Consider the following 12,711-nt stretch of genomic DNA (forward strand, 5'->3'; position numbering starts at 1 on the left):
CTTGGGTTCTTCAAGTCTTTCTGTAGCGCTGTCTAACCAGGGATCTCAAAGCACCCTGGTAATTGGTTAAGCCTCATAACAACCCACTCCCCAGTGGCGGGGGTGTGTGTGTAGTTGTATCCCTGTTTCACAAATGGGGAAACTGAGGCACAGAGGCAGGGAAGTAACTTGCGCACGGTCACTCAGAAGTTTGTCTCTGATTCCTTGTGCCCTGCTTTAACCTGCTATTGGACCACGCTCCCTCTCAGAGCTTGGTCTAGAACCCAGAAGTCCTGACTCCAGTCCCCTGCTCTACCCACTAGACCACGCTCCCTTAAGGACAGAGCTTTTTGCAGCCAGTCCTCTGACCAGCTCAGGGGCGCAGCTCCCCTTTGACAGGCTCCACAAGAGGGAGTGAGGCAACCCAGCTTCACTTGGGGCTAATTAACTCCCTGGGAGGCAGCTAATTAAGCAGGGGCACACCTGGGCATGGTACAAGGCAGCAGTTCCCAGTGTGGGGAGAGAAAGGACCCCAGAGCAACGAAAGAGAGATCTCCACCACAGCCGGCTTCTCAGGAGGAAGCTGCTGAGGGGGACTCGCCAGCAAAGGACACAGAGGAAGGACGCTCATGGGTGGGACATGTTCCAGACTGAAAAGCAAGTCGCAGAGAAACTTGGATCCCGAGAGACTTCAGCAGGCCCCAGCAGAAGCCCTAGCTTAGGGGAATTAGAAGCTGTCCTGAAGAGGGGTCCTTGCAGATCAGCCTCTGTGCGGGGCCTTGACCCAGGAGGAGAGCCCCTTCCCAGCTAGTGCTGAGAAAAGGGCCCCAGGTTCCCAGAGGACATAACCAGGCCTGTTGGACTAAGGCTGACTCTGCCCCTGACCCCTCCCGCTAGAGAGGCTGGGATGGAGGCCTCTGTGTGACGTTCCATCTCGGGGTAGAATGATGTAGATCCCGGAAGGGGCATTGCTCAATATACGTAAGCCTTATTGCAGCCCACTAGGGGAAACTGAGGCAGAGATGTTCACTGATGCGGCACTCTAGAGTGAGGCCCCCACCACTCTCCCCTTTCACAAATTAAATGGCAGCTTGTTTCTAGTGGACCTCTAACTGCCCCTACCTTCCTGCAAAAAGAAAAGGAGTACTTGTGGCACCTTAGAGACTAACCAATTTATTTGAGCATGAGCTTTCGTGAGCTACAGCTCACTTCATCGGATGCATACTGTGAAGTGAGCTGTAGCTCACGAAAGCTCATGCTCAAATAAATTGGTAAGTCTCTAAGGTGCCACAAGTCCTCCTGTTCTTTTTGCGAATACAGACTAACACGGCTGTTACTCTGATACCTTCCTGCAGTTTCTCTCTCTTCCCTGCCAGCTTCAAGATAAGTGACTAGGAGCCAGTTGCTGCAATGAAATACTAGGGCTGTTTCCATTTTTCAGAGTAAGTCCAGGGTCTAACTCAGGGAGTTGCGTCCATAACCCACCTCCTGCCACCCCCTGACCCTCTGCCATGGGAGTTGTGCTTTCAGCATGGGCTGCCTGGCCCTGCCGCGTGGGTTTAAGAGGAGGCTACACCACTCCAGTGCTGATCTCCCTGGCCTGCTCCTGACTCCCCCCTGCCCCAAAGGAGAGACAGGTTCTCCCACCATTCCTGGGGAATGAAATCCATGCTGGGTGGGGGCTGAAACAGGAGTTGCAGGGGATCCAAGGTCTCCATCTCTCTCCGTTTCTAGAGCTTCTCGGCACCATCTCTGGGTGCAAACGCCTGCCCCACCGGAGCACGGATCTGGGAAATCTCTGCTGTGCCTTCCCTCTCGCTGGGGCTGCTTCAGCCATGGGGTGACCAGCTAGAAAGTGTGAAAAATGGGGACAGGGGGTGGGGGGTAAGAGGTGCCTCTATAAGAAAAATTCCCAAATAGCGGGACTGTCCCTATAAAATCAGAACATCTGGTCACCCTATTCAGCCGTCACCTTGCGCTGAGCCCCCAGAGGCTGTAAAGAATCAAAAAGCCCCGATTCAGACCTGCTCCCTGCCTTGCCTTCTGCTGTCCGAATGATGGGGGCCTGACACCTGCATGAACAGCTCACCTGGGCAGGGGCAGATAAGACCCTGGCCTTCCCAGTAGCCGCAGCCTCGGAGCTGGCAATCCTAGTAGCCGAGCCCAGCCCCCGGTATGCTTCGCTCTCAACAGCTCCCCCTCTGCCACTTGGCACCGGGGGCTTCTGGCTCCTCTCCCTTCGCTCCTGCTGGCCCGGGCAGCTCGGCTTGGCCAAGCAGGCTTAAGCAGTGGGGAGGGTTCCTTGCCTTGCTGCACCGCAAGGAGTGGGCTGGTTCCTGTGTATTGGGGCCCAGCTGTGCCAGGGGCCTCTGTGATTTGTCAGGCGACCAAACTGACCTACAGCAGGGAAGGAAAGGGAGGATGTGGGGGGCAGGGAGGATGCTCCCCTTATCCCCCCTTCAGTGAACGGGGGGGTGTGTGCAGAGGATGCAGGAGAGGTGGCTGCCTTGCCCCCTTTCACTGAGCTGGGGGTGCAGCTGTGCCCAAGCCTCCTGCAGGCACAGCTGAGCCTCGACCCATCTGCCCACCCTGCAATGGTGGACCTGTTTCATAAACCAGAAGCAAGAGCATTTGATTCAGAGTGTGAGTGTCCGGGCCAAGCTCCTGTCTCATGCCAGCTCACTTAGATGATGCTTTTAGTTTAATAAGGGCCATTTCTCTTCTTTTTTCCCCCCCATCTGTTTTTCCTTCAGACGGTTTGGATCGATGTTAATAGGCTGCGTCAGAGCAGCATCGGCCCCAGCCAGCGAGCTGCTCTGAGAGCCACAGGCCTCTGCCATGGCAAAAGGACGGTACCCTAGGCTCTCAGATACCACAGTAACGGGCACCTGTAAGGACCTGGGTGAACCAGGGTCTCGTCCGGGTCTCCATGCACACTTTGCTAACTCTGGGTCACCCAGCGAGCCAGCAGGAATCTTTCCCAGCCTGCTCTGAAAACATAGTCCAGGCTCTACAGGCAAGAAGTCAGCTGTGGGCCTTGGGAATGTTGTCTTCTGCCCCCTCCCCAAGTTGAAATAACAGCCTCTGCCCCAGCCTCCCCATGCCCCTCCAGCCCAGCATCCCTTCCCTGCTTTCAACACAGAAAGCAACAAGATAAAGTCCAGCTCGGACTGTCTCCTCGGATCGGGCTCCTCCACCCACCCTGCTCAGCCCACACCCTAGATCCTCCCTCTCCAGCCAGCTCCTCCCACTTGCCCTACACCTGGGTGGGATCATGACCCACTGCCCTCAGGCAGACAGCAGAGCCCACTTAATCCTTTCCAAGCTGGTTGGGCAACCTGCCAAGGGGGTGGGGGCTGGTTCAGGGGAGTGACAGTACCACTGTCAGGTGGTGTCTCCCCCTAATGGGGGAGTTTGTAGGCGCCCGTGACAGCATCCTCAGTAAGTTGGTGAGGCCTCATCTGGAGTACTGTGTCCAGTTTTGGGCCCCACACTACAAGAAGGATGTGGATAAATTGGAGAGAGTCCAGCGAAGGGCAACAAAAATGATTAGGGGTCTGGAACACATGACTTATGAGGAGAGGCTGAGGGAACTGGGATTGTTTAGTCTGCAGAAGAGAAGAATGAGGGGGGATTTGATAGCTGCTTTCAACTACCTGAAAGGGGGTTCCAAAGAGGATGGCTCTAGACTGTTCTCAGTGGTAGCAGACGACAGAACGAGGAGTAATGGTCTCAAGTTGCAGTGGGGGAGGTTTAGGTTGGATATTAGGAAAAACTTTTTCACTAAGAGGGCAGTGAAACACTGGAATGCGTTACCTAGGGAGGTGGTAGAATCTCCTTCCTTAGAAGTTTTTAAGGTCAGGCTTGACAAAGCCCTGGCTGGGATGATTTAACTGGGAATTGGTCCTGCTTCGAGCAGGGGGTTGGACTAGATGACCTTCAGGGGTCCCTTCCAACCCTGATATTCTATGATTCTATGATTCTAAGTTGGAATTCGTTTTCTCCTGCTGTCCACTGGAGCCTACGGCATGACCCTTTTTGAGCTCCACACGCTGCCTTGGCTAGCTGAGGCCTAGATGCCTGGTTAGGGTCAAGGGAAAGGTTTCTCTTCGCTGCTGTGGGGTTTGGGAGGCCAGGGAATAGTCCATGGTGCGTCGTAGGGGCCCCTGGTGCTAACTGTGTAAACGTCACTAGGCCAGCAGCCCGGTAGGTGCCAGGTATGTCTCTGTTATTGATTCCCCGATGTCCGTTCCTGGGGCGGGGGGTACAACGTGCATTTCAGTTCATTGCTTTACCCTCTTGTCCTCCCCTTGCCCGGACCCCTGCTGCCCCAGACTAGAGAACGTGCTCTGTGACTGGAACAGAGACGCGCTCCTGGGCAGAGCGGTGGCCCGGCTGCGAGCTGCCCTGCAGGAGTGTCCCGAGGGAGGCTAGAGTCCACGCTGCCACGGGGCAGAAGACCCTAGATGGGCTTCAGAATGTGGCTCCCAAGCAGCAAGGGGAGATTGTCTCCCACCACCGAAACATGGTGGGATTTACCAGAGGTAAGGACGTGTGTGAATAGAAGTATGGCTCAGTGGTTGGGGGGCTCACATGGGTGTGGGTTCAGTTCCTGGTTCTCCCACAGACTCTGGGGGGGACCCTGAGTGAGGGCCTCAGGTCCCTGTCTATAAAATATATTTAAGGGCAGTGCCCTGCCTCACAGGTCGGGGGGCGGGGGGGGTTGTGAGGCTGAATACTGAGGTGCTCAGACACTATGGCAAGGGGGGATTGGGGGGCAGCCAGAGGTAGATCAAAGCACTGGACTCCCGGGGATGGAATTCAGGCTCCGGAGCGAGAGACGTGCCTAGAACCTGCCCATGGAGCAGGAAGCCGCGGGCACGCCCCGGCACCCGTGCAGTCCACGCCACAAAAGGCAAGAGTGCAGCTGTGTGCATTGGGGTGTCCCCACCTCCCTCTGGCTGGGGGCTGCACTGGTGCCCTGATACAGAACCTCCCTCCCCAAACTCTGCCCGGGGCCTGCTTCCCAGCAACGCTGTGCCGGCAGGGAGGGCAGGGCTGGGTGGTCTCCATTACCTGGGTGCAATTCAGCACCATCATGAAATGTCAGCTCACCTGCGTCTGTGCGGTCTGTACTGGGGATTTGCCGAATCATTTGTTTGGCCCAGCTGCTAATTTTTGTTAAAGCAAATCCCCCGGGCGTGTGGGGCTCTGAAATGCAACATCTGCTCTGTATCCTACTGGAGCTGCTGTTCTCTCCCAGCCCCTGGATCTTTTCCCCCCTGTCCTCGCTGAAAGCAGCTCTGTGGGGCCCACATCTGGGATACGATGGTTAATTCATACCTGGCAACGTCTGGGTCGCTCATATAGGGGCAATCCTACAGTGTTGTTTTTTTATTTGTACTGCAGCAGTGCCGGTTGAGATCAGTGCCTCATTGTGCTGGGCGCTGCACATACACGGGGAGAGGCTGCCAGTCTATCTGGGAAAAGGAAAGCTGAAGGGAAACTGAGGCACGGCAAGATGAAGCAGCTTGCCCAAGGTCACACAGGGAGTTTGGTGGCAGAGCCAGGGAGTGAACTGGGGGGTCTCGACAGGTCACTTGCAGGTTTAAACTAGAGTAAATAATGGATTCCTTGTAACTTGAAATCATGATTTGAGAACTTCAGTGACTCCGCCCTTAGGGGTCTATTACTGGAGTGGGTGGGTGAGGTCCTGTGGCCTGCAACTTGCAGGAGCTCAGACTAGATGATCATGGTGGTCCCTTCTCTGAGTCTCCTGAGTCCCCATCTGTTGCCTTAACCACTAGCCCAGCCGTCCCTTTCTAGAGCATCATCTTTCTCCTAGGCACCCTTCGATCTATTCCCCTTTGCCCTGGCCTCTCTGAGCTCTACAGGCATCATTTAAACCCTGCAAGGCCCTATGCATGAGGGCAGTGCTGTCCCCATTGTATAGATGGGGAAACTGAGGCACAAAGCAGCAACAAAATGACTTGTCAAACCTCACACTGCTATTGGGTGCCACGCTGAGAATAGAACTCCGGAGTCCAGGCTCCCGGTTCTGTTCTCTGCTCTGCTCCTCTCCGTGCAATGGGAAAACTCCCCCCCCCGTAGCCACCTCCTCTGATTTCAGGGGGCTGAACGGATAGTGCCCCCCGGGATCTCTCTTCACGCAGTGGTGCAGTTTGAGAAGAGAACAGAGGCAGCAGCTGTTTGTCACCGGTTCCCACCTGGCTACCTGCCCAGGTGGGTCGGGTGGCCATACATTTAAGCCCTGTCCTAGCTGGCCTGACTTTTTGGATAAAAGTGGGCATTTGTCCCATTTGCTCTTGCGAAGAAGTGGGGTGCGGTGGGGAGGAACATGGCGGGGCGGGTAGAGGAGATGCCAGCTCTGTGCAGGGGGGAGGTTGGGCTGGAGGAGGGGGGAAGGAGGGTTCCAGTGGGGAGGGGGGCAGGCAGGGTTCCAGTGACCAGGGAAGATCTTGGATGTATGTATCAGAGACTTCGACTGACAGACAGCAACTGACACTAATGCCTCCCGTTGCTGGGTCAGAGCCGATGAGGAGGAAACCCAGCCGCATTATTCTGTCCGGTCCGGTATAATTCAGCTCGTCGATCAGCCGCTGACCCAAGAGGAAGTTACATTTTATGTCTCTCAGAGCAGCACTATTCAGCCATGGGGGGGACGATGGGGAAATCCATTTCTCTCTGGATCAATTTTGTGGCCATGGGAAAGCAATCAGGTGAAGGCTCTAAGACAAGGGGCTTAATGCAGCCTGGCATACCAGTGCAATGCCCGAAGATGGCAGAGTTATTTGTAGTAGAGCTTCATCTGCTAAGATCGGGCCCCGTTGTGTTAGGTCTGCACATACACAGTAAGAGAGAGCCCCTGGTCCTAAGGGTTTGCCATTTAAATAGATCAGACAAAGGATGGGAAGGGAAAGGGACTTGCCCAAGGTCACCTAGCATTTCAGTAGCAGAGCCCAGGTCTCCTGAGTCCCAGTCCACGGGGCCCGTTGCTTCTTGAGCAGCACCTGCTTCTGGCCGGGCTCCAGTTGTCCCACCGCACTGCACCTTCAGCTCAGAAGGCCAAGCACGGGCCTGGAAAGACTGTCCCAGATACGCCAGCAGCTTTGCTGAGGCAGCAGAGAGCCACGGAGCTGCCTTCTCCTGCAGGTCCTCTCTGTGTTCCTGGAGGGATCTCCCTTCTCTTCCTTCTCACCTGCACCCAGCGCAGGGCATAGCTGCTGTTCTCCATAGCCTCTGTCACCCAGCACGGCCTGTTCGTCCCTGCTCCTCAGGGGCTGAATTCATAGACTCTAAGGCCAGAAGGGACCCCTGTGATCATCCAGTCTGAGCTCCTGCATAACACAGGCCAGAGAACTGGTTCAACCCTGTTTCCAATGACCTGGGCGGTGGTGTCCTGGGCTGTGCCTTCCGGGATGCGGCTGGGGTGGAGACCATGTGGGGTTGCTCCTAATCCCAGTGACTTGAAACCTTTCATGGTCGGCATCTGCCCCAGAGCTGGAAGAAACGGTCAGGATCTCGGCGGCACCTGAGCGAGACCTGCTCTGATAAGGAGCCTGGTTTTTAAGGGCAAGTTCCCAATCTCTGCTCAGGGGCTACCATTACCAGTGTAAAGAAGCAGGCCCCTTCTGTGACCTCCTCCCATCCCCATCCCCATCTGACTTACACTCACCGCCTGCCTTCATCTAGTGCGTGCAGTGTCTGTGCACAGCCAGGCCAGAAAGACTCCATAGGGGAAGGAGAAGGGGGTTAGAGAAGGGGATGGTGCACCAGGACGCCTGGGTTCCATTCCCAGATCTGGGAGGGGCGTGTGGCACAGTGGCTGGAGTGGAAGTCAGTATTCCTGGCTCTGCTGCTGACTCATTGAGTGACCTCGGACAAGCAACTTCCTTTCTCTGAGCCTCAGTTTCCCCCATCGAGGAAGCAGGGCTAAGTCCTACCTACCAGGGTGAGTTGGTGTTTTATGACTGACTAATGCTGGTAAAAACAAGCCCTTCAGCTGGAAGGCCCTAAAGACGAGCACGGCATTCTGCTCGCTTGGGCTGGGGTGGGTACATAAGGGCCAGGGAGCTGCACGCCAGCTGGGCAGAGAGAGAGTCAGTCCGTTAACAGGGCTGTAAGGGCCCCGCTTTGGGGATGGTGCAGGGAGAGGAAAATTAACGCCCACTGGTTAATTAACAGCAAAGTGATACAGAAACTCAGACACAGCCGTTACTGGTGCTAGGTAATTGCTCTCCGGCCTGTCCCATTGCTGCCCAATAACTAGCTCTATTCAACCTCCCTCCCCACCCGCCAAAAAAAGGATGGTGTAGAGCAGGCCTTGGCCCTCTCCCTTGCACAAGCAGGCCTGTGTCGGAACATCGCTGGAGCTGGATGATTTAAAGGGCCCGGCGGGGGCTGACGCTCCCGGTCAGCTGAAGCCAAAAGCAGAGCAGGGCTTCCCGGTGGCAATCCATTGACATTGGTACCGCTCCGGCTCTGTGGTCGCTCCCCTCCTTCTTCCCCCCTTCAGCCCCCCCCACATCTGTCTCCAAGAATTACAGCAGAATAGCATGAAATGACATGACAGGGAAAGATGCTCTGGAAGGTGAAATGGACAAGGTCAGAGCAAGGGCCATTTCCAGCTGCCTGTCTTTTCCAAAAACCAAACAATCCATCCCAGGGGCTTACAGATAAGTCAACTGTTTTTAATAACGTGGGAGGGGAAATCAGGGAAATATTTGTAACCAAAAATAAATAAATAAATAAAATTAAAAGGGATGGACTGTTTTGTGTTAGGCCCCCTCCTTGGACTGAGTAAAGATCAAAAATGTAGCGTCTAGCCTGGAAGACATGGAGTGTGTGTGTGTGTGTGTGTGTGTGGGGTGGGGTGGATGCACACACAAAAGCATGCACACAGCTACCCCCTGCTGGACGGAATCAGAATGGCTCAGCTGTGTGTCATAAGCCCTATACTGCTAACAACAAATGGGGAGTCTCATTTAGGTAAAGTGGGAGGGGCCTGTGCATTTGGTGCAAGAAAGCTCTGGCATTGAGCTTTGCTTTGCCCCTGAGCCTCTGCAGAAGAGGAGGCAGCCATGGGCTTGATTTGTCCAAGGATTTGAGCCCTCCCAGCTCCCTCTACAGTCCAGAGGAGCCATGGGGCCCTGGAGCCAGCTCATAGCTATTAAAGGTCTTGTGTGACTGGAAGTGATGGTCTCGTGCACCAATCGATGGCTGTGTTAGCCATGGCTGGGAGCTGGACCTCTGGGAGTGTAGCCATTGCAGGCTTAGCTTAGCCTGCCCAGCCATCCCCTCGTATCCTTGAGCAGCAGGTACCGAGGAGCCAGAGCTGCATTCTGAGGGGCTGCCCGCACCTTAAATTCAGCCCCCACGCTCCTGCCAGCTCCCCGGCCAATCCGCTCCATCCTTCACTCAAAAAAACATGCGCCAAGAAGGGAGAACTGGCCACGTTGCCCCTTGGATTGTTAATCTCGTTATCAGTTGCTTTATATCTATTTGTGGGGGAGGGACCATCTCCCATCTGGTTGACTGGTCCAGTGTGACACTGCATGGGCTGTTCTCGTTAGGCCTTCAAAAGGTTTCCTTCTCCTGCCCTCCCCTTTGAAGCGAGACAGATCTCCCCCACTATCATGCCCGGGAGGAATTCATTAGCGTTCACTCATTACATTTGTCTGAAGATCAATATATTTCGCCAGCTGGTACTTGGCTGGGGTGGGGTTTTTTTGGTTATTAATTTAATAGATTTTCTTCCTTTTCTGCTGGCAGCTGGTGTTTGTCTTCGGGGGTGAGAGGGACCTCATCAGAAATGCAGATCGGTGAACCACGAAATCCATCCCCCCTTGGCCACATGTCGCTCATCTCCCTAGGACACACATGGCCACTGCCTGGCCTCTTCCTGTGACCACAGCTGGGTAGGCGATCAGCTGATGCCATTGTCTCCTGTCCATCCTCTCAGGATATGGTGCTAGCTCTTAAGAGTGGCCTGCTAAAGGCAGCGTGAGCAGCCTTCTGGCCTTGGTAGGAAGGAGCCAGGGATACAGCAGAAGGGCAGATCCCAGTGAAGGAATGCTGAGCGGCCAGCACGCTTGTCCTTGGTGCTTTAAGGTGAATAACAGGGAGGCCCTGGCTTGCAGCGAGAATTAGTGGCTTGTACCACAAAGGACAGAGGGGTGAGCGCAGACTCAGCAGGTGCCCAGAGAATGATGTGAGCCAGACGGAACGGGGGACCCTAGCCTCCTGCCCTGTTCTCCAGCTGAAGGACCCAGTGCCACAGCCATCTGGCTGGCTAATGCCTGGGCTATTTTAATTTTATTAGCCATTTATTAACTCAGTATTATCATGCCACAGCCACACTCCGGCTGCCTCAGGCTGGGAATCCTCTTAGATTGCCTCCTGAGATAAGTAGCATCTGGCCTGGGCTTGCCCCGCGGGAGGGGAGCCCACAAAGTGCTGCGGAGAGGTGCGCGGGCTTAGTAGGGGCTCCGCTGCTCCCCTCTGAGTGCTAACCCCTGTGTAGGGCTGAGGCTGTCGTCGTTCAGCTGGGCTACAAAAGTGATCCCCTAACACGTCTCTCTCAAGAGCAGCGGGATTAGCTTCTGTGTCCTAAAGATCCCCTGTTGCCTGGCAGTCGCAGCAGGCGAACGTATTCCCTTCCTGGCTTAAACAGCCATGTAGCGGCACCATGTAGGGTTTCACCCCAGAGGCGGCTGCACTGCAGCCATGGCTGAAATGATGACTGTCTATAGGCACAGGCGAGCGTGGGATGATGCACCAGAAATGTAAGTTGCCATCAGGGGGTCACCTGCACAAGATTATCCCTCCCATTTCTCCTCCAGAGCTGCATAGTCACTAGGTTGTCCATCACGCGGGCAGCAGGGCTGTCCAGTGGCTAAGGCAACCAGGAGACTGGTTCCAGGCCTGGCTCTGCGCACTGGCAACCAGGAGACTCAAGTTCCAGGCCTGGCTCTGCGCGTGACCTTGGACAAATCATTTCCCCGCTCTGTGCCTCAGTTTCCCCTCCCGCCTTTGTCTGTTTGTCGCCTTGAGCTCTTTGGGGCAGGACCTCACTGAAATGGGGGGGTTAGATTAGCTAAATCCTGCTTTAGCTCCCTTGCAGTGGGGCTGCTAAGTTCACGTTTGTTAAAGGTATCAAAATGCCAAGGTATCAACCCTTTCGGTCCCCCCTCAGGCCCGGCCTGTGAACAAGGTTGGGCGTGTTGCTTTTTCTTGAGTAGTTGTTCGCTGAAAGGGACAAGGCTCCAGCCTCGCTTCAGCGAACTCCTTCCCGAGATGTTCGCCAAGTACGTGCCTATTGAAAAGGCCCCGTGTTCTCATGCAGGTCACACACGCTGCCTGGCACAGCTGGGAAAGGCAGAGGAGGAGATGATTGGTGGGCCGGGGCCGGGGGAGCTCTGCTTATTAAAAGACAGTGAAAATTCTCCTGGAATTCCTCTGGATTTATGGCCTGAATCTCATTCAGCCCCTTCCCAAAGGCCTTCCCCAGGCTCGGTGTTACAACAGGGAAGGCCAACGGAATGCATAATGAAGTGTAAAAATGTCCCCACTACTGCAGCACCCCTGGGCCTCTGGAGACAAAGGGCGCTGTGCTGGTAGGGGCATGTGCCAAGCCGGGCGTGTTTGCTATGGGGCTGGGTTGAGGTCACGCACGCACTGTGGGTTGTGCAGGGTTCGGTGTGTGTTGCCGTACGGATTGCCCTGGGGCCTGAGAGTCATGTACAGTGGAGTGTGTCAAGGCTGACCTGTGGGTTGGCCAGTGCCTGAGAGGTGTGCAGTCGTGGAAGGTTTCTGTTGTGTGGCAGCAGGCGGATTGGGTTGTGCGAGATGAGTGGGCGGACGCCCGGGGAAGGAGCGGGGGCGCTGGGTTGTGCAGGGTTTGGGTGATTGCATGCACTGGACGATGTACATGGTTTGTGAGTTGTGTAGCTTGGAGTGGATGCATGTTTGCAGGTTGGGTTGTGTGGGTGCATGCCTGCGTGGTTTGTGAGTTGTGTAGCTTGGGGTGGGCTGAGGGAGCATGTCTTCACACTGGGCTGGGGCTGAGGGGTGTCGTAGGGTGAGCCCTGTGTGTTGTATAAGGTGATGTGAGTACAATGAAAGGGCAGCGCGTACTCGGAGGTAACTGCACCACGCACTGAATGGTTACCAAATAAAATGGAGAGGAAGGAGCCAGTCCTCAATAGGTTCCAAGGAAATCACCCCTAAGGCTCTGGGTCCAATAGGACTCAAAGAAGGCAAGGGTTGGTTTGTTTTTCCTGACTGATAAATACTCGGGTTCATGAAGGCAGAAAGCTTGTAAGCACCAGGTATCCTATCCTTGTGACCAGAAGGGCTCTCTCTCAACGAGAAATGCTGCAAGGAGTTAGCTAGTGTTGCTGTGTGCGATATTGCCTACTAGTGGATGGAATCTGAACTGTTCTCCTGTGTGTCATAGACACCTCCCTGCTAACAGAGATTCTCCTTTGGCTCAAGTGCTAGGCCCTGGGCCTAGAAGGGTGTGGGTTACATCCCAGCTGCTGCTGGGTGGCTCCAGGTGGCCCTGGTCAGAAGCACAGGGAGAGCCGTGACGTCCTAGGTGCCTACAGATTTCTTAGCATTTTTTAAGACGTAAGAGTTAAACAGACACAATCTTACTGGCAGGCTGCTCTGAGCAGGGCGAGAGCACACGCTGGTGAGAATGCTTGTGCC

The sequence above is a fragment of the Eretmochelys imbricata genome, chromosome 25 (genome assembly GCF_965152235.1).
Source record: "Eretmochelys imbricata isolate rEreImb1 chromosome 25, rEreImb1.hap1, whole genome shotgun sequence".
In the NCBI taxonomy this organism is placed as follows: Eukaryota; Metazoa; Chordata; order Testudines; family Cheloniidae; genus Eretmochelys; species Eretmochelys imbricata.